Below are 21,038 nucleotides of genomic sequence, written 5' to 3'. Positions count from 1 at the left end.
GATCTCAGTGACGACAAGAAAGGCACATGGTGTCTGGGGAGTGGCGGCCCTAGAGAATGAGATTCAAGAAGCCAACAAACACATCTCTGACTTTAACTTTTCATGTTTGTTGACCAGTGAAGAGCTCTGATCCTTACTATTTACATGTACATAAACAGCATTTAGGCTGTGTCTGAATAACCTCGCTATATATATATCCAAGACAAAGCTGCAATACAGTAAAAGAATGTTTTGGTAATTTCTATGAAATTGCTAACCAGAACTGACCATTGTTTCCACTCCCCAACCTCTGGTTCCTGCTCTGAACAGTGGGTCCAGGTGAGAATGAATGCTTCTTTGCTCATCACGGAACTTGGCAACTACTGGGAATCCTTACCCTACCTGTGGGCCTCATCATTGCTTTGAATACCATGAGACAGGTCCACCCAGGAGTGGGCCTCCCATAAACTTGGTAGACTCACATCCATCTTCTCTGATGCCCGACTGGGACCCTTTGGACATACTGGCATCAAAACAACCCATAGCAACTTAAGAATATGTGGGCCAGTCATTTCCAATGACATCTCTGCTCTCTAACCTTCTGCCATTCAGTTAAGGAAGGTAGATGGAGAGAGCATCTGAAATAAGGCAGAGGATGCAGAGGTGTTAACAATGGGACAAGCATACAGAGTTAGGAGCAGCAGAATCTGAGATAAGTTACAAAGCAGGAAAAAATGACAATAGGGGTAAGGGCAGGCAGCTGGGGGGAGGGCTGCCTGTCATCCAGAGCCGGAGGACTACAGAGCTGAGAGAGCCTGGAGTTATCCTTGACCAACCTTCTCTTTCATCCTCCATGCACAACTGATCAAGTCCTCCTCATTTTTCACTCCCAGGGATAAAAAACACCTGCTGTTTTTCCCCTACCAAATAATAAAGTTTTATTTACTTAAAATTATATAAATAATACATGCATTTTAAAATTTCAAAACAATATAGAAACAATGCAGAGAAAAACTAAAGATCATCTCCAACCGTACTATCCAGAAAAAAGCACTGTTTTACTCTTTTGTTGAAAAGCCTTATAGATATCTTTATCTACACACATGCACATTCCTACACACACAGAGACAATGTTACGGGAAGTGAGGCATGAGATGCAAGGCATTTGGTAACCTTTTTTCATTTAATAATAGATCATGGGTATCTTTCTATTTCAATAAATATAGATTTAAATAATCATACTTAATGGTTACATAATATTTCGTTGAGAGGATACGTCATAATTTATTTAACAAACCTTCCATTGAAGGAAAGTATTACTTTCATCAGTGCTGTTGTTGACAATCCTGATATTAACACCGTGTACACACATGTACAACTGCTATTACGACATCTTCTATACCAATCTGATAAAGAAAAGTTGCGCTTGTGGGTTTTTTCCTATTTATTTTTATCTTTGATGAGGTTTTATTGTATGCAATTTATATTCTTTGATAAATTGGTATGTCCATTTGTCCAGCTGAGTGCTTTTTTATTGCTTCATAAGACCTCTTTGTATATTAAGGATATCAGCCCTCCCCTGTTTCATATCATTCATGTGTCACAAGTTTTTTTTTCCCCTAGTTTGTCCCTGGCTTTTTACATTTAATTTTATGACATTTTTGCTGAAGCATTTAATTTGTACATAGTCAGATTCATCAGTAATTTCTTTTTTGGCTTAGCCCTACTGATTTACTCTCCTAACATACCTCTTATTACTAACTTAGATCAGGTCCTTTATTATCTGTCACCCTCATAACTATAACAATCTAAATTGGTCTCCCTGCCATCATCCAGGCTCTGCCTCCTGGAATCTATACTCTACACATCTGTCAGAATGTTGTTTTTTAATGAAAATCTGGCCAGGTCAGTCTTCTACCTAATACTGTTTACTGGTATGTGCCCCAAGTTGGGGATTTCATACAAATACTTCATCAGTCAATAAAGTAGTAACTAACCATGACAAATATTCCTGAAGCATTATTTATTTGTGAAGATTTTTGAAGAAAGAGAGCACATTGTTTTTATTTTATTACATTGACTTCAAATACATTATGGAGCAGGATGCAAAATTGAAGTGAATTTTTAAGATAAACTAGGTTTAAAAAAAAAAACACAACACAGTATTTAGATAGAAATGTTTAAAAAGCAATAGACATGAAAGATAAAGCTTAAGCTCCTTAACACATGTGGCAGGGAGCGCCTTACATTCACCAGAATCCATTGCCTTTCTTCTGGATGACATAGATTCCCCAGCCTCCCTCCGAGTTAGGTGTGACTATGTGATTGAGTCCTGGCTCATGGAGTGTGAAAGAAATTAGAGTAAACATATGATTTATTGTCCAAATCAGGATACTGTTAAGAGTGAAAAAGAACACTATTATCTGTTGCATTGGGAATTTGGGGTATAAACTGGGAAATACGATCACCATGGGGAGAAATGAAGACCCCAGGCGGCCCAGGCCTAACTCTCCCCTCTCTTCTCCAGTCTGTTCACAGAGGAGGAAGAAGCTGGCAGGACTCAATGCCCTGGGTAAAGCCAGCGGATGGGAAGCCTTGTGCGAAACTGTCCTGGGAGTAAGAACAACACTTCTAACATTTCAAACCATTGGTGATAGCAGTTCTTATTCTGACTAGTACAGCGTGGAGCACAAGGCTTGCTTAGTACGGCCTCTCTAGCTCTCCAGCCTCACCATTCATCACTCCCTAGCTGGAGCAAACAACTGCTTACTCATATGTTTTAAAATACTTGTTTATACGTGCATGTCTCCCACCAGTCAGGAAGATCGTTGATGGCAAAAACTTAGTCTTAATTCTCTTTGTAGCCTTGAATATCTGGGACATAATAGAGTTAATAAATATCTCTTGGATAAAGAAATATTTAGCCAAGTAAGAAGTAAATCTTTCAGCTCTGTCTATTTCATGCCCAGAACTAAACCTGTCAGAACTACACAACACATGGAATCTCTTATATCAGCAAATTCAAGAGCTTAGAAAAATTAGCTATACACATTTTTTGTAGCCCCAAAATATGAGTGCAAAAATATTCTTCCTCTTGGCCTGCAATGTTCATTTATCTCTACCTCCTCCCCACCCCATACACACACACACACACACACACACACACACACACACACACACACACACTCACTTGCTCACTTCCTGGGGGAATATTTGGCTTAATTAACAATACTAGAATAAGTTTGAAGGAAAAGAAAAAATTAAGATTTTAGGTTCAGGTTCAATCCTGGCCAGTAATCCCTGCACGAGGCCCTTTGGCTCAGCAGGGGGGTTTACTCTCCTGCTTTCCAAGATGATGTATAATTGACAATGATGTACACTAGAGCATGTTATCAACTCGAGAAAGTGGCTTTGCCCATGATTTAATTAACATTAATGGTAGTTGAGCTGCACACACAGAGCACATGTCCTCTTTGCTCTAAAAAAGAAAGGTTTTTCCCCACCTAGATTATGAAATATTGATTAATTCACGTATGCTCAGATAGCCATCTAAAAATGGAATCACTTAATCTGTGACTCTGTCCCCCACATCCATATACAAAAACATAATTGTATGTTTGGGTATTGTTCGCAGACAGTCCTGAGAACAACACAAGGAGTGATGAGGGGGTGGAAATGAGGAAGGAGGGTAAGAGCAGAGGAAAAAAAAGTGCTACAAATGAAATATGTCAAACTACTCCCACAGACAGACACACAACACCCACACACAATCACACACACACAGACACAACACTCGCTCTACTCATTAATGCAAGTTTGTTTTCATGCCAAATATTAGGGCAACATTAATTACAGAGAATTCTCATTAATCCATTTCCCAGTTCATTAATTATGCATCAGTGCCAAGTTGTTGTTGGCCTGACATAAGACAACGCTGTTCCAATAAAGATAGGACGCTGTGCATTACACAACAGTTACGGGGCTTTCCTGACTCTTTGGGATGGTATTCAGGAATCTATTCAATTCATCTGTGTATATATTTGTGTCTCCTAATAAGTATTCTGTGATTATGAAGCGTCCTTTAAGCTGACTACAATTGTTTCTTAGCTAATACTTCATCCATCTCTGTCACGAGTACATTAGTAATTCTATTCAGCTAGAAAACCCCCCACAACATTGTGAATGTACCTAATCCCACTGAATTGTACATTTAAAAATGGTTAAGTTTAAGGTGATGTATATTTTACCACAATAAAAAATATTTTTAGAAAGCAAAGGAAAATATCTATAGATTTTTGAAAAAGTTAAGTTATAGGGGGAATATAAAAAAAAAATGAGTTTAGGGCTGGCCTGGTGGCTCAGGCGGTTAGAGCTCCATGCTCCTAACTCCGAAGGCTGCTGGTTCGATTCCCACATGGGCCAGTGGGCTCTCAACCACAAGGTTGCCGGTTCAATCCCTCGAGTCCCACAAGGGATGGTGGGCAGCGCCCCCTGCAACTAAGATTGAACTGGCACCTTGAGCTGAGCTGCCGCTGAGCTCCAGGATGGCTCAGTTGGTTGCAGCGCGTCCTCTCAATCACAACGTTGCCGGTTCAACTCCCGCAAGGGATGGCGGGCTGTGTCCCCTGCAACTAGCAATGGCAACTGGACCTGAAGCTGAGCTGTGCCCTTCACAACTAAGACTGGAAGGACAACAACTTGAAGCTGAACGGCACCCTCCATGGCTGGGATTGAAGGGACAACAACTTGACTTGGAAAAAAGGCCTGGAAGTGCACACTGTTCCCCAATATAAAGTCCTGTTCCCCTTCCCCAATAAAATTAAAACAAAAACAAACAAACAAACAAACAAAAACATTAAACACTATTTAAAAAAAAAGATTTTACAAGTCCTCAAAAAGTCTCAAAAGACCTCAGAATGTAGTTCCTTTTGTGCAGAGAAAACATGAGATGAACTTAAGAGCCCGAATAGTCTCAATATGCTGCTTGCAAAAGAATTTTGGAAAGCAAGCATGTTTGAATGGTCTCATCAACAAATATTAATTGAGCAGCCATAAGATTCTTAGCACAGTACTAGTTACTTGGAGCTACCTACATGTATGTTTAATTACATCTAGTCTCCTAACATATTATTCCCTTTATTCCTAGCTCAATTCTTTATCAGTGACTGAATATCACATCTCCCTCGGACCCAAGTAAAGCAAAGGTTAGATTTACTAAACTTGGAGTAGTGAGCAGATAAAAGCTATGGGCTGCTTCCACTGATGGATAGGTTCACTTTTTCTGCAGTGAATAAGTCTTACTTTTAAGTAATCCTTCAGATCTATTAAGTGTCTTATAGGTAATAAATACTACAGTGTCTCACTCTGAGTGGGTACACAGTAAATGTCAACTGACTCAGTAACCTTTTCCCAACCTTCACATCAAGATATCCAGTATTAAATGGCATCAAATCCTATCTTCAAGGTACAAACTGATTGACCCTGGAGTTTGGAAAGGATTTTCTAATAAATATCACACAACTGAATTTACTGCAACAGTTACTATGTAGCATCAATCTGAGGTGAAATTCTGGCCAGTTAATCAAAATAAATGTTGAAATAAGAAAGAAAAAATAGTAAAAGATACAGGAACGGCTCTGTTAAGAATTATTTAATCCTTTGTCTATTTCTTCACCATGGAAATATTGTTAAACTGATATTTTTACTTGAATCAAAAACCATTAATGCCCAAAGAAAGTTGCACACAACTGGTTGTTAAATTCCTTTAGTCACTTCTCCATAAGCTTTCTTATTTTAGAGCCTTAATTTTATCTAGTGTACTTACTGAACAGGCTAATTTACTTAAATTCCCTTTTATACTGCATCTTTGATTGTGTACGTATTTACCTCATCTGCCTTCTCCAGTGAAGGGTTACCTGGGATTCGCTCAGGCTACAGAGACCGAGGAAGAAGACAGGAGCACCTCTTGCCCAGCGCCATATCATGTGTGGAATAAGAGTATAATCTAAAGGAGAGACTGCTGGACAAGTACCTCTTGAGGGCCAAAGGTTCATCAAAGCAAGGGGGGCCTAAAGTGGTTAATGATACTCTTGCTGGGAAGGGAAATGTTCAGAGAACAAGATGCAGCAGCTGGTCCAAATAGGTGGACTACATTTTTGTATGTTTCTTAGCATCATGCTCTGAAGCAGACTCAGTTTATCTAGTGAAGAGGCCAAAAGGGTTGGGACAGATGATGTTCAAATACCCTCAACATGGAGCAACTAATATTCGTGTAGCATTTTTAAGTTTCCCAAGAAGCTTCATACTTGTCATATCTACTGAGCCTTGACTCAGTCCTATGAAGTATATATTGTATCCACATTTTACAGATGATGATAGGACAAAAGAAAGTGACTCCATTGTAGAAGCAGCATCTGGGGCTTGGCCTACACTCACACAGTCACCCAGAAGCTGTGGTGGCTCTGTCAGGATGCAAGCCTGCTTCCCCAGCTAGAGGAGCCAACCTATGGGAATATTACCTGCTGACCACCTGTTGACTGGCTAGGCAGAGAAGCAGCAGTAATCAGAACTGCGCTCAGGCTAAAAGGACAATTGGATCTGCGAGGTAGGTCTCAGTGAATTTTTGGAGATCTCAGTTTCTCGCTTAAGAGGTCCTAGAACAAAGGTAGTGGGAAGTAGTGGCCATCTATGAAAGCTCATTAAGTTGTCCACTGATAAGTCTCCAAATTACTTTTTTAATGAAACATTGCAAAGTGATTTGGGGTATATGACTCAAAAGTAATGGAAAGGGTTTAAGTAAATTTTCATTCTAAAACACAGAAAGTTCTCCTTCCAGGGCTTTCTATTTAGGCATATGAAAAAGGCTTACAATATGCACTAGAAATTTTGTTGATGCTGAACCTGTGTTATCCAGCAATAAGCAATACCTACTCATCAAGGGATACACAAACTAGAAATTTCCAGTCAAATGGTGAAGTGGGTAACTGCTGTGCTCACCTCCTCTCAAGACCAAATCAGTTACAACTTAACTACAGAAAAGCCATCATTGAGAATAGCCTGAAGTCTAGATGAACAGAAGTTCTACAACTGAGGACAGCCACCTTGAGACTGCAGGACAGGCAGAGACATGGAATAGGCTGGTCCCACACCACAGGTGACAGCTAAAAAGCAGGAGGGATATCTTGGCTGTGCAGATTCCCCCACCCCTGTTCTCAGGGGTCCCAGCCCCACACCAGGTTCCCCAGCCCAGGGTTCCAGTGCCAGGGAGAGAAATTCCCATAACTTCTGACTGTGAAAACCAGTGGAGATTGTGGCTGAGTGAGATGGAGGGTGGCTAGAGTCCCAGGGCCAGCGCACTGACTTATTGCTGACAGATCCACTCACTCTGAGCTCCCACACTGGGACAGCAACTCGAAAGTCACCAGGGACATATGGGGAGGAACTGAATTGTCTGGTTTCAGAGTAAGGGCTGGAGGGGAAACTTTCTCCCAGAGAGAAATGCTGGCAGAAGCTATTGTTTCTTTGTTGAGCCCTCCCCCTCCAGGTATGCAGATTCAGACAGTTACCATAGCTGAGTCTCCATCAACTGGCTAACATTGTTTGCCCCACCCTGGTGATTCCTCCAGACTCTGCCCAACCCAACTTTTGGGCACATCCAAGCTGCTTCCAGTAGCTTTTGCATACAAATGGCATGTCTTGGCTCATGCTGTGAACGTTCCTAAAATCTCTCAAAGGTTCACAGACCCCCAGAAAGCAGCATCTGGCATTGGCATGTCCCATAACTCTTGCTAAGTAGCCCCAAGACCAGCACTAGTAGCAGCCAGCCTCAGTCTGTGGCTTGGACTCTTGAGTTTCTTCAAAGCCCAGTATGGGTGACAGTCATCTGAGGATTGCTTTATGGCTCCTGCCAGGAGGCCTTGGGTGAAGCAGAGGGTGTAGAAAAACTTGGCTTATGGCAGGATCCCTCCAAGGAAGCCCCAGGGCTGGCATGCCTGATGGCACGCTTCAGTCTGAGCCAAAGCATCACCTGGCTGCCTCCAAAAATGACACCAAGGGCAGATTTGTCAGACACCAGAGCTCTGCTAAAGCAAATCCTGCTCCATAGGGTCAGTCCCTCCACTGTAGTCATGGCCAGTCCTCACAACCAAGCAGCCTGAGGATCAATCGTTCCCATTGATGTGTAAACAGCAACCAAGACTCAACTACAACAGGGGGGCACACACAATCCACACAAGGGATATATCTAGAGCATCTGGTTCAGGTGACCAGGGAGACTGTGCCACTGGGCCCCCACAAGACACCTACTACATAAGGCCACTCTACTAAGATCGGGAAATATAACAGCCCTACCCAATACATAGAAACAAACACAGGGAGGCAGCCAAAATGGGAGACAAAGAAACAAGTCCCAAATGAAAGAATAGGGCAAAACTCCATAAAAAGAATTAAGCAAAATGGAGACAATCAATCAACCAGATGCATAATTCAAAACATTGGCTATAAGGATGCTTAATGACCTCAGGGAGAACTTCAACAAAGAGATAGGCAACATGAAAATAGCGATAGAAATATAAAAAACAACCAGTCAGAAATGATGAATGTAATAACTGAAATGAAAAAATACATTCGAGGAAATTAACAGTAGATTAAATGAAGCAGAGGATCAAATCAGTGATTTGGAAGATAAGGAAGATAAGCAGAAAATACTCAATAAGAGCAGTAAAAAGAAAAGGAATCCAAAAAATGAGGAGAGTTAATGGGCCTCTGAAACAACATCAAGTGTACCAACATTTGTATCATAAAGGTACTGGAAGGAGAAGAAAGCAAGGAATTGAAAACCTATTTAAAGAAATAATGACAGAAAACTTCTCTAACCTGGTGGAGGAAATAAACATACAAACCCAGGAAGTGAAGAGAGTCCCAAACAACAGGAACCCAAAGAGGTCCACACCGAGACAAATCATAATTAAAATGTCAAAGGTTGAAGACAAAAAGAGACTCTTAAAAGCAGAAAGAGAAAAGCAGTTAATTACCTATAAGGGAGTTCCCATAAGACTGTCAGCTGATTTCTCCATAGGCTCTCTACAGGCCAGAAGGGATTGGCAGGAAATATTCAAAGTGATGAAAACCAATGACCTGCAACCAAGATTACTCTACCCAGCAAAGTTATCATTTAGAATCGAAGGACTGATAAAGAGTGTCTCACCCAAGAAAAAGTAAAAGGAGTTCATCATCACCAAACCAGTATTACAAGAAATGTTAGAGGGACTGCTTTAAGAATAAAACATTCATATGTTATTATTCATTAAAATATGAATAATAAAATGGCAATAGCTTCATATCCATCAATAATTATTTTAAATGTAAATGGATTAAATACTCCAATCAAAAGACACAAAGTAGCTGAATAGATATGAAAACAAAACCCTTACATATGCTGCCTACAAGAGACTCACCACAGATTGAAAGACACACACAGACTGAAAGTAAAGGGATGGAAAAAGATATTTCCTGGAAAGAAAAAAAAGCTGGGGTTGTAATACTTATACCAAACAAAATAGACTTCAAAACAAAGACTATAAAAAGAGACAAAGAAGGACCTAGTAATCCCACTTCTGGGTATTTATCTGAAGAACCCCAAAACTCTACTTTGAGGGGATGTGTGCATTCATACGTTCATTGCAGTATTGTTTATAAAGGCCAAGATGTGGAGGCAGCCTGAGTGTCTGTCGATGGATGAATGGATAAAAAGTAGGTGGTAAATACAAGTACATACAGTGGAATATTGCTCAGCCATGGAAGGGAATGTATTCTGCCATCTGCAGCAACATGGATTAACCTGGCTATTATTGTGCTCAGTGGAGTATGTCAGACAGGTGCCATGTGATTTTGCTTATATGTTGAATCTAAAGAACAAAATAAGTAAACAAATAAAACAGAAACAAACTCATCAATACTGAGAACATTTTGATTGTTGCCAGATGAAGGGGTGTTGAGGAGTTGGGTGAAAGGGGGAAGGAATTAATAAATATAAATTGGTTGTTACACAGTAGTCATAGGGATGTAGGATATAGCATAAGGAATATAGTGAGTAATATTGTAAGTATATATGGTATCAGATAATATCATATATGGTATAAGTATATATGGTATCATATAGGTACTAGATTTATTGGAGTGATAGATGGGAGGGGGATTGGGGCCAGGGTAAAAAAGGTGAAGGGGTTAAGAAGTACAAATTGGTAGTTACAAAATAGTCATGGGGATGTAAAACATAGGGAATATAGTCAATAATACTGTAATAACTATGTATAGTGCCAGGTGGGTACTAGACAAGTCACAGAGATCACATCTTAAATTATATAAATGTTTAACCATTCTGCTGTGCACCTGAAATTAATATAAAATAATATTGAATGTCAAAAAACAAAAAGAGATACACAAACTAATTGTAAAACAGAACAAAAGCCCCCAAAGAAAAGCAAAAATAGTAGAATTTTAAAAAATTATAAGCCTAATTCACCTCATATTAATCTCATTGAGATATAGGTCTTATAAAATCACATTTACTTTTAAGTCAAATAGTAAGAAAATTTTTGATCAACTGTAGAATAATAATAATTATGATGGTGCCTGACTGATTCCAAAAGCAGTTTGGGCTTCATGATTATAGAAAATTTTAAATTTTTTAAAATTTCAATTCGTAAAAACTATTTTTCTTGAAGTGAAACATGATAAGGTCATCAACAAAAGATGTTCAAGCATAAGCATAAATTATATTAGAACAAAATTCCATGGGTGAAGTGGAATGGAAATATGAGTTTAGGGGAAAAAATGATAAAAATATCTATAAAGAAAGCATACCAATTATTTTTCAAATAGATGGTTGAGGTATTAAATTGCTATCATATTTATATCACATTAGTTACTATTAAAACAGTGGTATAGCAATTTTATTTTTAAGTAGAATATATACAACGTGAGAGAAATTGCATCCTCTGCAACTATTTACACTTAAAATAAAATTTTTCAGCTGTAACAATGTGTCAGAGAGACACGTGCTTTTTCAAAATTCTATTAGGCTGTATGTAAACAGGAAAGTTTAAAGACCACTATGCTACAGAAATACATTACTATGTCTAATATTTGTATAAGAAATGCAGATATTTCTAAAAATTCTGCAGAAGTAGATCATATGCTGAGAGTACAGAATCATAGCAATTCATTACTAAAGCAAACATAACCTACTGAAATATTTGTGTCTCAGCCAACATCTCCTACAGTTGTCTGCCTGATTCTTCCACGACTACATCTAAAACCTACTGGCCAAGTCATTATGCATATCAGGCAAGAAATGTGACTGTGGGAAGCTGATGTAAAATAACCACATACTTTTGTGTGATTGGTAGTGATAAGCCGCACTATGATAAATGATAACTTTCTTGCATATTATACAGGAACACACATACTCACAATCACATAATCCTTGACCCCCGTCATTACTCACCTGGCTGACATATGGGATTATACCACAGTTTTCCAGTAGTTTCTCCTAATGACTAATCAGGAAGTTACTTAGCCCCATGGAATGGCATCTACCTAAATAAAAAAGATGGAGATTGTACATAGGAACAACAGCACATCAAACAGGAAATGACAATTTTTCTGCATGATTTAATCTCTCTTTGAGGCAAAGTGGCAATAAACCATCCAAGTTAAAATGGAACTGATTTTTAATGAAAAAATTCCAGGAGAAGAGTATTAAAAACAATTTTGCTGAATCGATTAGAACATGGAGTTCTGTTATAAAAATGCTCGGAAGAAGTTTTACAATTTAAACATATTGAAACTCCCTAGTGTAAAACACTCTCAGCTAAATTATGGGAAAAGCCAATGTCATATCAGCACCAAACAATCACTCAGCATCAGAATGAAAAGAAGGAAACGTAGTTCTGAATCACTTGCCAAGGCTAAAGAAAGTAAAACTGTGGCCAAAGATGGATTGGTTGTGAATAACAGACCAAAAGGATGCATTTTAATTTGTGTTTGCCATTTAAATTTTGAAATAGGTAATTATCTTCAAACGTAGGGTAAATAGAACAGCATTAGAGGAACACAGAGAACAGGGAAAGAGAAGAGAGGGAGCAAAAAGGGCATAACAAGTAACTATGAGAAATGCATTTGAATTTTTAATTTGTCTCAACCAAAACATGCTATAAGCCATTATAGGTTAATGGATGCTATGTTTTCCCTTTTTAATTCTTGGTGTGAAATAAAGATTAGATTAAGCGTAAAATAAGTAGGTCTGGATACTCCTATAGTAAATCAGTGATTGACAATGTGTCTCTTCTGTAGTCATTAGTAATTCATTTTAATCTTTGCTTTTAACAACTTCACTGCTTGAGCAGCCCAACATCTACTACATTTGTCTGCCTGATTCTTCTACGATATGACTACACCTAAAACCTACTGGTCAAGTCATTATGCGTATCAGGCAAGAAATGGAAGAATTTTTTGAAGCAAATGTACTTGAAAATTTAATATAAAATTGTGGTTGCCAACCTATTTGAATATAATAATTGTTAAGCTTATTATAAGGGAAAATTTCAAAAACACAAAATTAAAGGGAAGACTATACTAAATCTCCACGTATCCATCATCCAGCTTTGACAACTATCAACGAAGGACCAATCTATAGTCCTGCTCATTCAGCCAGAATATTTTGAAGCAAATTCAAGATATGAAGCGATTTATTTTTGTTTTTAGTATAAAAGTTTGAGGGCCCTCCCCTCTTACATAACAGTGGTTGCATTTTTTTAAAATTCAAGTCTATTGGGGTGACAATGGTTAATAAATTTACATAGGTTTCAAGTGTACAATTCTGTAATACATCATCTATATTTCACATTGTGTGTTCAATGGTTACATTTTATTAATATTTGATTAAAAAAATCTACACGTATATATGAATTACTAACCACCTCACTCCCATCGCCTTGCTGTGACTCTGTGTCTCTCTCCCCATCCCAGGGGCCAGGAGGGGAAGTTCTACGCATAATAAAAACAGCTAGAAACATCATTTAGAATTGTGCTTATTATTTAGCACCTTTACATGTGCTCACAACAAAATATCGCTCACACTACTTTATTTCCCAGGAATATACTTGTCACGACATGCTTACAAGCAGGTTAGGAAAAATACATTAGAATTCTTAATAGAAACTTTTTTCTGTATCCACCAAACTATTATAGCATTTCTCTGCTAAAATAAAACAAAGAGCTAATACAGGCTACTGCTTTCTAAAAGTTGTTACCCTCCAACAGCTGTTTAGGGGCCTTTATGACACTAATATTACTTATGAAAAAAAGTCCAGATCCTTGTGGGCTGGAAATCTTTGCAGAATACTGCTTGAGAGCTGGCATGCTTGTTGGCAGTCTCCCCAAGAAGCTAAGGAACAAATGAGCAAAGACTATGTTCACACACTCGGAAATGACAGTTCCACAGTGCAGGCTTGGTACAGCATGTACATTTGCTTTGTATAGAAGACGAATGGTCAATGCTATTAAGCCAAAACTTCTCTTACATGTGAAATTCACTTCTGTAGGAAAAAAGAAAAAAGCTTCTCTTTTCTTTGTATGAGAGAATAATTTCTTTAGTTTCCTTGGAAAGGGGCTCTAAAAAAAAAAATCTGGATTTCTGCTCAGTGCATACATGTAGTACTGATTAATGCTAATGGGATTCACATATTTAAAAAGAGTTCACTCGACCTCACGATTATAAATATCATTCAGAAAGTTTGTGATTGGAATTTATTGGTATGCATTTGATCCAGGTCAATTTTAACTCCTAAATTTTTATGTTAAAATGAATAGAATTATCTCCATTAAATCATATTTGACATTGATTATACCTATGTAAAGAGAAAAAATATAATAGTGTTATATTTGCAATTTATTAGTAAAAAACAATCATTGCCAATTGAATCCTTTTCTTAGTTTCATGGAAAAATCCTGTTTCGTAATTTTAAATTCCTGAAAAAAATATGTTATTATTTGAAGATTCCAATTTTGGCTTTATTTTTCTAAACAAGTCCATTATGGAACTGAGCAAATAGAACACATAAGATAATGAAATCTTGCTTCTATAGTACAATGGTTTTCTAAAACATAGCTCAAACATGAAATAAATCTAGTTTTTAACCAGGGAAATTATTATCTTCTTCAGATGTACCATGTTAATTAAATTATGCCCAAATCCTAGTAGTTTGCATAATTGTATTTAATTTGCCAGAAGATCAAATTAGGGCATTGGACCTCTACTAAGAGGAAATGCTGTTTAGTGAGCAAGGTATATCACACTCTAAAGAAACTAAAATGCATTTGTAATTTTAGAAATAGTAAACTATAGTCTTCTCTTTAGAGGCCCAATGAATAGAACTCTCCCGCACTCTCCACAAAATGCACCTGGTTAAATATTTGTAATCATGCAATATGGTTAAACATTAGTTTAAAAGCTCGTTTATTTCATCCCCTTCCAGATTAGTGTCAATACCTTAAATACATTTTCTGGTCATTCAGCTAACCTATCATTAAAATGTAAAACTTCAGACACTGAACTTTCATCCATTACTTCTTTCTTATGTTGACCTTAAACAAATAGCCAGATATTTCTTCAGCAAAATAGATTTATTCAAGAAAACAGAGAATTGCAATTCAGGACACGCAGTTTAACGTCAAATCACATGCAAGTCAAGAGACCAAAGGAGAAAAACTTTCTTTTATAGGGAAAGAAGGGGTTCAGAGGGCTGTTCTAAACAAAGAGTCCATTGGAGGAAACTGGGAGTTTGAAGTATGGTAGCTTTTCATTGGCTGAGTTGTAACATTCTTTCATTGGCTGAGAAGTTGTTGGGCAAGGAGAAGATCCTACTTTCTTTCTGCTGGAGTAATAGAGTAGAAAAAGATCTTCCTGTTTGAGGTGCAAAGTAGTCTCTTCCTATTTGGAGTAATTGACAATGAGTGGTAGGGTGTGAGAGCTCCCCCTACAGGCCCTCCCAAGTCCAATTTAAATATGGTTTCCAATTACTATTCTTCACACTTATACTTCCTTCTCCTGGGATTAATATGTTTTCTCTATACTAAATAAAATTTTTTACTTCTCATCTCCACCCCTTAGAAACAGTGTACTCTATAACCAACTTGTTGTTTTTTCTTTTTTAAAGCAACTGAGAAGAACTTATTTATAATGGAGAAAAGAAGATCGCTAAAATTGTGTAAGAAGTAAAAAATTTGCTGTACAGGACTCTCAAGATGTTTTGATAAAACAACATTCTTTGATAAAACAACATTATTGGATGTTACTTTACTCTTGGACAAAAAGTGCCCAAGCAAACTTTGTGGTATTTGGTATTCAGTGACTTTGGCCTACCCTGAGCTACTGGGTATTCTACCAGCCACCCTGAAAATCATGTTGGTTATAAAAAGCCAGGTCTACCTTGGAATTCTGGATTATAACGACTTTGGCCTAGTTCTGGGTTACTTATTGGCTAGTGTAACCCATCTAAAACAGTGATATAGTCAAACATAGATTATCACTAGAATCATTCAAGGCATCTTTGAAAAAATACATATTTTCAGAGAACCAACCCACATTTATTGAATTGAAGTCGAGAAGTGGAGTTGAAATAGAGGTAGGATGAGGCAATAGCTGGGAATCAGAATTTTAAAAAAATTCCCCAGATGATTTTTTAAAAAACAGCTTTATTATTATATAATTTGCATACTATACAATTCATCCATTTAAAGCATACACTTCAATTATTTTTAGCATGTTCATAGATATTTACAGCCATTATCAGTGTCAACATTAGACCATTTTTATCATCTCAAAAGAAACCCCACACTATTGAGCTACTATCCTGTCATGCCCCCCCTTTCAGCTCTGAGATACCATTTCTGATTCTATAGATTTCCCTATTCTTGATTTTCATAAGAATGGAATCACACATATGTGATCTTTTATGACTGGTTTCTTTTCCTTAACATAATGTTTCAAGATCCATCCAAGTTGTAGCATGTGTTAGCACTTCATTACTTTTTATGTCCAAATATTCCATTGTATGGGTATACCACACTCTGTTTACCCATTGATGTGTTGATAGACATTTTGGTCCCCAGAGGTCTAATCATTGGCCATATTTGGTAGCTACTAGTAGAAGGGAACCAAGTGTTGACCTCAGGGCAGTTTCAAGCTCTCCTCACAAAGCAGCCCAGGGTCCTACACTGCAAGAGAGGAAGAAAAGCATGGTGGGAAAGGCAGGGCTTGGGATGGAATTCTGGCTCTGTATTTTTTAGTCATATGACCTGGATAGTGTCTTTAATTCTCTCTACCTCCATTTTCTTATTTTTAAAATAGGAATAATGATATTTACTTCATAGACTTGTTGCAAGGATACATGACAAAATCAGAGTAAAGTGCCTAAAATTGCCTGCCACACAGGTATTTTACACATGACAGATATCATTATTATTATTATTGTTGAAATAAACCAAAGCAACCATTTATATACAGAGTTACAAAAGTTGGATACATTATTTCACTCTAGAAAATAAGTTATTATAAATTAAATAAGCCTCTCCAAGCTATAAAAATGTAAAAGGATAGTTCCGGTCAAGATGGCAGAATAGGTAAACACTGTGCTTACCTTCTCTCATGACCACATCAAAATTACAACTAAACTACAAAACAACCATCATCAAGAATCACCTGAAATCTTGCTGAAGCAAAGCCTTACGACTAAGGGTATACAAAAGATACCACCTCAAGACTGGTAGGAGGGGCAGAGACAGAGAACGAGCTGGTTCCACACCCACGTGTGATGATTAAAAATCAGGAGGGATATCTTGACTGTGGAGGTTGCCCCTGGAGAAGCAAGGGTTCCCAGCCCTACACCCGGCTCCCCAGTCCAGGGTTCTAGTGCCAGTGAGAGAAGTCCCCATAATTTCTGGTTGTAAAAACCAGCGGAGGTTGTGTCTGAGTGAGATGGAGGGTGGCTGCCCTCCCAGACACTCCTCTTACCACACACAGACTTACTCACTGATGGAAAAACTGGCTCTGAGCTCCAGCACTGAGGCAATAGCTGGAGAGGCAACAGGGACAAATGGGAGGGGAACTGAATTGTCTGGCTTCAGGACGAGAGCTGGAGGAGCAGCTTTCTCCCAGACGGAGGAGTTGGAAGTAGCCACTGTTTCTCTGTTAAGCCCTCCTCTTTCCCAGTGTGTGGACATAGGGGCCGCCATATTTCAGTTTCCATCCAGCTAGCTGACACCATTCTTGTTTGCCATACCCTGGTGATTCTGAGAAAACCCTTTCACCCAATTTTCAGGAACACCCAAGCTGCTTCCAGTGCTTTTTGTCTATACGCCACCTGCCTTGGCTCATGCTGCAGACTTTCCTAGTGCCTCTCAAAGGTTCACAGACCCCAGAAAAGCAGTATCTGGCTTGAATGTGTCCTCTACCTCTGGCTGAGCAACCCTAAGCCTGGCACCAGAGGTAGCTGGCCTTGGTTGGCAGCATGGCCTCTTAAGGCACTTCCACGCACTATACAGGCAGTGGACATCGGTGGATTTCTTTGTGGCTCTTGCCCAGTGGCCCTGGGTGAGGCACAGGCTGTGGCTGAATTTGGGGCTGGTGCCTGCAGTGGCCAGCTTCAAAACAAACTGGAGTATCACCCAGCTGTCTCCAAAGATGACATACACAAGGGGAAGATTGGATAGGCACCAGAGACGTGCTGAGACAGATCCTGCTCTGTAGGGTCAGCCCCTGCATCACAACTCCTCCACTGTAGTAACAGCTAGTTCTCACAACCAATGAGCAAAGGGTCAATCCCTCCCATTGACATGCAAATAGCAACCAAGGCTCAACTACAACAAGAGGGTTACACATGGAGTGCACAGCTCAGGTGATACAGAAGACTGTGACACTAAGTCCCACAGCACACTTACTACACAAGACCACTCTACTAAGACCAGAGGCACAGCATCCCTACCTAACACATAAAAACAAATACAGGGAGGCAGCCAAAATGGGGAGACAAAGAAACATGTCCCAAATAACAGAACAGAACAAAGCTCCAGAAAAAGAACTAAACAAAATGAAGACAAGCAATTTACCAGACGCAGAGTTCCAAACACTTGTTATAAGAATGTTTAATGATCTCAGGGAAAACTTCAACAAAGAGATAGGAAGCACAAAAATGAGATAGAAAACAAGCAAAAAAGAACCAGTCAGGAATAAATAATACAATATCAAAAATGGAGAGTACATTACAGGGAATTGACTGTAGATTAGATGAAGCACAGGGTTGAATCAGTGATTTAGAAGATAAGGTAGCAGAAAACATCCAATCAGAACAGCAAAAAGAAAAAAGAATCCAAAAATATGAGGATACTATAAAGGGTCTCTGGGACAATGTCAAGCATACCAACATGCATAATATAGGGGTACCAGAAGGAGAAGAGAGAGTGCAAGGAATTGAAAAGCTACTTGAAGAAATAATGACAGAAAACTTCCCTAACCTGATGAAGGAAACAGATATACAAGCCCCGAAAGCACACAGAGTCCCAAACAAGATAAACCCAAAGAGACCCACACCAAGACATATCATAATTAAAATGCCAAAGGTTAAAGACAAAGAAAGAATCTTAGAAACAGCAAGAGGGCTTCTCCCGCCAGGTCTGAGCCTCACCAGCTCCTCCCCCCAGGAGACCGTTGCAGTCGGCCAACCCTTGCTCCACTGTAATCATGTGCAACAGAAAGCTGGTGATCAAAACTGCCCATATGTCTGAGGAGATGCAATAGGACTCAGTGGAGTGTGCTACTCAGGCGTTGGAGAAATATAACATAGAGAAGGACATTGTGGCCCACATTAAGGAGTTTGACAAGAAGTACAAACCCACCTGGCACTGCATCGTGGGGTGGAACTTTGGTAGTCACATGACACATGAAACCAAACATTTCATCTACTTCTACCTGGACCAAGTGGCCATTCTTCTGTTCAAATCTGGTGAGAAGCATGGACTGTGCTACTCACACAGTGATCCATCCAAAAACAAGGACTGCAGCCTAAATTCCAAATACCACAGGCTGAAATCTTCAGCTTTGCCTAAAGGAATACCTTGATCTTGAACCTTTGTGTTTTGTACAAGGCTTTCTCTGTACTCATTTGTTTTGGTTATAAAACAATTAGCAGAAAAACAAACAAACAAACAAAATAGCATGAGAAAAGCAGTTCATTACCTACAAGGGGTTCCCGTAAGACTGTCAGCTGATTTCTCAACAGAAACTTTGCAGGCCAGAAGGGATTGGTAGGAAATATTCAAAGTAATGAAAAGAAAGGACCTACAAAAAAGATTACTCTACCCAACAATGCTATCATTTACAATTGGAGGATAAAGAGCTTCTCACACATGAGAAAGCTAAAGGAATTCATCACCACCAAACCAGTATTACAAGGAATGTTAGAGGAACTTCTTAAAGATGAAAAAAAAATTCTAAATATGAATAATAAAGTGGCAATAACTACATACCTATCAACAATTACTTTCAATGTAAATAGATTAAATGCTCCAATCAAAAGATATGGGGGCCAAATGGCCAAGAAAACAACACTCTTATATATGCTGCCTGCAGGAGACTCACTTCAGATTGAAAGACATACACAGACCAAAAGTAAAGGGATTGCAAAAGATATTTCATGAAAATGGAAACAAACAAACAAATAAAAAAGCTGGGGTAGCAATACTTATACCAGACAAAATGGACTTTAAAACAAAGACTGTAATAAGAGACAAAGAAGGACCAAATAATCCCACTTCTGGATATTTTTCTGAACAAACCCAAAATGCTACTTTGAGGGGATGTGTGCATCCATATGTTCAAAGCAGCATTGTCTACAATGGCCAAGATGTGGAGGCAGCCTGGGTGTCCATCAATAGATGAATGGATAAAGAGGAGGTGGTACATATATACAATGGAATATTGCTTGGCTATTGAAGGAAATGGATCCTTGCCATCTGCGGTGGCATGGATGGACCTGGAGTATATTGTGTTGAGTGTAGTACGTCAGACAGCAAAAGACAGATGCAATGTGGTTTCACTTATATGTGGAATCTAAAGAAAAAAATAAACAAACATAACAGAAACAAATTCATAGATACAGAGAAAAGTTTGATGATTGCCAGATGGGAGTGGGATTGGGTTGAGTTGAAAAGGTGAAGGAATTAATAAGTACAAAGAGGTTGTTACACAGTAGTCATGGGGATATAGGGTATAGCATAAGGAATATAGTCAATAATGTAATAATTGTATGGCATCAGATGGGTACTAGATCTATCGGGGTGATAGATGGGAAGGGGGTTGGGGGCAAGGTGAAAAGGGGGGAAGGATTAAGAAATACAAATTGGTAGTTATAAAATAGTAATGGGGGTGTAAAGTAAAGCATTAGGAATATAATCAATAATATGATAATAACTATGTACGAGTCTAACAATTACGTTCTCGAACTTGCCACCACATACTTACATTGGCAGCACTGAACAGCTCGGTAAGGTTTCATAAACTTGGTATATCAGTGTCTCACAGCTGTGTTCATGTCGATCTGTGGCAGTGTCTTGCTGAGTAGCATTCATTATTGTTGCGTGTTTTTGTGTGCCATCACGAGAATGTCTGAGCTTGAATTAGAGCAATGAACAAACATTAAATTTCTTGTTCAACTTGGCAAGAGTGGAAGTGAAATCAGGGACATGTTAGTCCAAGTTTATGGAGATAATGCCATGAAGAAAACAGCAGTGTAAATGGATTAAACGGTTTTCTGAAGGGAGAGAATGTGTCACTGATGAAGAGAGGTCAGGGAGGCCAGTACCAAGCAGAACTGATGTAAACATTGCAAAAACTTATCGAATTGTGCATCAAAATCATCAGCTGACTGTGAGAAGCATAGCAGACAAAGTAAACATCAATAAAGAAACAGTTAGGAAGATCTTAACTGAAAATCTTGACATTG

The 21,038-nt window shown here is 38.6% G+C and overlaps 1 long non-coding RNA gene and 1 pseudogene across 8 annotated transcripts in view; one reads left to right on the top strand and one right to left on the bottom strand.

Annotated features, from left to right (window-relative positions):
• The window catches only part of LOC109459344 (uncharacterized), a 144,382-nt gene that overhangs the window by 28,924 nt on the left and 94,420 nt on the right, over positions 1–21,038 (bottom strand). For 7 of the 8 annotated variants that reach the window (XR_012491650.1, XR_012491646.1, XR_012491647.1 and 4 more), the window contains one exon: positions 11,486–11,577. This is a non-coding gene — a long non-coding RNA (uncharacterized LOC109459344). The remainder of the gene's footprint in view (positions 1–11,485; positions 11,578–21,038) is intronic. The other variant, XR_012491651.1, reaches the window with a different exon arrangement.
• Positions 18,779–19,156, top strand: LOC109459339 (dynein light chain 1, cytoplasmic; annotated as a pseudogene).

This window comes from Rhinolophus sinicus, linkage group LG14 (genome assembly GCF_036562045.2).
Source record: "Rhinolophus sinicus isolate RSC01 linkage group LG14, ASM3656204v1, whole genome shotgun sequence".
NCBI classification, from domain to species: domain Eukaryota; kingdom Metazoa; phylum Chordata; class Mammalia; order Chiroptera; family Rhinolophidae; genus Rhinolophus; species Rhinolophus sinicus.
Note: the sequence above shows the minus strand (reverse complement) of the source record. Positions and strands in the feature narration are given on the sequence as shown.